The 4,050-nt window shown below is 45.5% G+C and overlaps 1 long non-coding RNA gene across 1 annotated transcript in view; it reads right to left on the bottom strand.

Annotated features, from left to right (window-relative positions):
• LOC116186378 overlaps positions 1–4,050 on the bottom strand; it is a 20,084-nt gene that overhangs the window by 15,194 nt on the left and 840 nt on the right. The gene's annotated exons all lie outside the window — the stretch shown is intronic.

Genomic DNA, 4,050 nt, shown 5'->3' with positions numbered 1-4,050 from the left:
GTCGAGTCGAGGCGAGTCGAGTCGCCGTCGCGCCGTTCCGAGTATCGATATTTCATCGATCGATCCCTCGTTTTCCACCTCGCTTTCGTAACCAATCGTACGGGATTCTTCTTCTTCTTCTCGTTCGAGAAGTCAGGCTTATCCCGCTTCTCCGATGTTATTAATATTACCAAGACGACCCTCGTCGAGTAGCTCGTAACGCGACACCACCTTTCGGCAACACCTTTCTCTCTCTCTCTCTCTCTCTCTGATTTATTTCTCTCTTAAGAAAGAATTCGAACGAAAATTTTCGAAAGCCGATTATTAAACTCGACGACGTATATATATATATATATATATATAACGTTATCGAACAGCGTCTCGAGGAATATTTCTATCGTAGTGTCGACACATCGAGATCCCAGCTGTGCAAAGTGGATTAAACGTCGATTAATCTTGGACGAAACGTATTTGCGCAAGCTGGAGGAACGGAGGAGTTGTTTCGCCACGATTCCAAATCGAGACGGTTCGCGAAAGGGAAAATTGGACCAGCCAGAATCTACCTCCAATTATTTCGCGGCCGATTGGAACCATGTGGCGTTTCGCGTCTCCGTGGAAAAGCGTTCGAAAAGCCCGCGCAATTATGGAATCTCGTTTCGTCTGCGTGGTCGCAATCGAGAACGCTTAGGTAGGGGGACGCGGATTAATTGGAACGCGGATCCGATTCGACGACGAGAGCGCGTTTAACGTAATTGGAACAATTTCGGTGTCCTCGAGGGGAGGAAGAGAAAAAAAAAAAAAAAAAAAAAAGGAGAAGCGCGAGGAAAGATCGATGTTTCCATTTCTTGAAGATATTCCATCGTCGAGAGAAGTAGGAATTCGATTTGGAAATCGATATTTTTCGCGTTGCGTCGCTCGAAGGAATGAAAATCGTGGGGCGAGATCGAACCTTCTTCCCGGTTAATTATCCACTTGTCGCATCGCCTATCACGATGATTAACGGTTACGAGCACTCGTCCCATTATCGCGGCCGGTATAATTGAAACGGGAAGGAATTGTGCTCGCCTCGAAATCGAGGTGGATCCGCCGTTTCGAAAGTGCTTCGCCGTGTTCTGGCACGCGAGTTCGCCAGGCCAAACCGTATCCTTCGATTCGAACGAATCTATGGACGACGAGCTCGTGACGATACGTGAAATGTGGATACTCTCCGTCGACGTTTCGAAGGTTTCGGTGCGATTCTTGGCAAGCGAAGCGAAGCGAAGAAAAAGAAAAAAAGAAACGTGAAATACGTTGTTGTATTACTTTCATGTCGTTTATTAATTAAAATTCAGTAGTAATTTAGCTTCTGCCATTCTAACAAAACGTCACCACCATTCGCCAGATCTTTATTTTACGTTAATAATAATTAATGTTTAATTATAATAATATACAGGGAGAAGGAGGAGCTGTGTACAGTGTTTCTCAAAACGCATTCGTGGTTCGTTTCCGCGGTTTGTTATTTTCGTATTCGTTATTTTCTTCCAGAGTTTTTTCCAGTCGCCAACGCGCGTGCGATTTCCAATACGTTCTCTAATTTTTCACGTTTTTCATCTTTTTCATTCCTCTTTATTATTTTCTTTCTTTCCTTTTTTCCCGTTTCATATCATCGGTCCTTCCATCCTTTCTTCTCCTTTCTCTCGCACCCGTCTCTCTTTCTCTCTTCAATCTCTCCGTTGTTATTCGCGTTATCACTCTCTTTCTCTCTTTCTCTCCTACTCTCTCTCTCTTTCCTTCCTCGCACGTGCACCGATTTTAAAAAATTTCCTCCACGCATGGCGGTTGAGAAGATATCGGTCGAAGAAATCGAAGAGCTCGATCGCCGAAACTTTCCAAGAGCTTTCGAAATTTCCATCTTTCGATCTTTCTCCAAAAAAAAAAGGAAAAAAGAAAAATGATCTCTTATAGATCCCGCGCTCTTCGATTCCGTCTTCGATTCGATCTCTCCCGTTCGCTGGCAAGAGACAATCCTTCGCATCCATACGTTTCTTCTTCTTCTTCTTCTTCATTCTTCGTTTCTCTCTATTTACAAAAAAAAAAAACGCGGCAACAACGCCCTCGCGTATCCTGTCGCGTATCCGGTCTCTCGTCAACCGAGTTCGAATCGAACGAAACTCGACCGCCAATAAAAATCGCTCCCGATCCCTGATTCTTCCCTCCCTCCCTCCTTCTCGAGAGAAAAAACGAGAGCAACGATTACTCTACCCTCCAGGAGACTTGAATCGCGAAAGGATACGCGATATTGAAACGTGAAAACGGACGATAATTAACGAACAAAAAAAAAAAAAAAAAAAAAAAAAAAGAAAAAAAAGAAAAAGAAGAAACAATCCTTACAAACATTCGATTCTTCGTCGTCCCAACAAATCGCACTCTCTCTTTCTTCCTTTCTCTCTCTCTTTCACTCCCTTTATACAATTTAAAAGTTGGCGCGCACGAAAATGAGAAAGTTTTTCCCTTCCCTTCCTCTTCTTCTCCCCCGATCGCCCCCCTCCTCGAGCGCGTCTCGTTAAAATAACAAAAACCAAAGAACCCGGATGATAATTCATTCGATCCAATCTACGCGATCTATTCGTGTCGATAATATCGCAAGTTATATCGTTATCTCTCTATCGATTCTCGTTCGTTTCGCCGCCAAAAATCGCGGATAGGGTGTGACGATTCGGTTCGAACAGGTACGCACGATCTCTCTCTCTCTCTCTCTCTCTCTCTCTCTCGTACGAATAAAAAAACAGGCGAATCGTTTCTCTTGGCAGGTTCTCGATCGAAATCCACGCGAGAGGATACCACAGTTGAGCAAATAACAATCACAGAATGTTGTGTGTCGACGATAACGCGCGTCCAATCTCGACGCGAAGAACGTCGAAACGAAACGTTTCTCTATTAATAAGCGAAGCGGTAATAATAATCCGAGAAAGAAAGGGAGAGAAGAGACGAGCCCATCTCTCTTTCCATCTTTTTCATTTCTCGCGAGAGAAACGAGCGCAGAAGCGGAGAAGAAGCGGTGAGGCTTTAACGAGGGGAAAAGAGAATTCGAGGTATATCGAACGTATCATTAAGCGCGGCGGGGACCGATCACGGAAACTATCCGAGCGTTTCGAAGCCTTTAAACGCCTTTTAACGAGCGATCATCGCCATCGAATCCCGTCCCGTCGGCCGACAACATCTGTCTCCGAGAGCTTGGCCGAGTTTACACTCGAGGATCTCCATTTGTATCTTGAATACAGAATCGTCGAAACCGATGATTCGTCTAATTCGTATATACCGATCTATGAATCTGTTTACGGATGGGATGTGGAGGAGGATGCGCGAAGGAACTTGACTCGGTTTTCGACGGTTTTCATTTTGAAAGCGAAGAAAATTCTCGATTTCGGCGAGCGAAACGAATTCGAAGGGCGATTTGATCGAATAGTTTGATAGGACGAGTTAAATAAGAGAGAGAGAGAGAGTGAGAGNTATTGGAATTTCCAACGAGATTTGTAACGAGAGAGAGAGAGAGAGAGAGAGAGTGAGATCGTTCGATCGTTCGAATCGAGATCTCACGAGGCGAGGGACGAAACGAAGAGGACCGAGTGTGTTTTTGACCGAGAATGGAAAAGCGAAAGTGGAAAACGGGGGGATTTTATCGATCGGGGAATCGAGAGTCCGAGCGTGTTGGATCTCTGGAAATCTTTTCACCTTGAATCCCCGCGCCGCCACGTGGCCGAATTTCCCCCGACTCGATATCGGTTCGAACGATCGGTTCTAATCCTTCGGATGCGCGTTACTACGATGTGCGAGAGCGCCGATGTTCGAGAGAATGGAATGAAAAAAAGTATGGCCGACCGTTTCCATCACGGAAACGCGTAATGCCGATAATAAACGGGTCCCGTGGCCAATCGTAGAGCGAGAACAATCGAATTCCACGTGGCTGAGAGGGGGAGGGAGAGAGGGAGGTGGGAGTGGGGGTGGAGGGGAAGGTGGAGTGATCTATCGATGGACGAATCCTCGAAATTAAAAACGGGTTCACGGATTTTTTGCGGTTGCGAGACGAACGAT

The sequence above is a fragment of the Apis dorsata genome, unplaced genomic scaffold (assembly GCF_000469605.1).
Source record: "Apis dorsata unplaced genomic scaffold, Apis dorsata 1.3 scaffold_643, whole genome shotgun sequence".
Classification (NCBI taxonomy): Eukaryota; Metazoa; Arthropoda; class Insecta; order Hymenoptera; family Apidae; genus Apis; species Apis dorsata.
The sequence above is the reverse complement of the archived record's forward strand: the minus strand, read 5'-3'. Positions and strand labels throughout refer to the sequence as shown.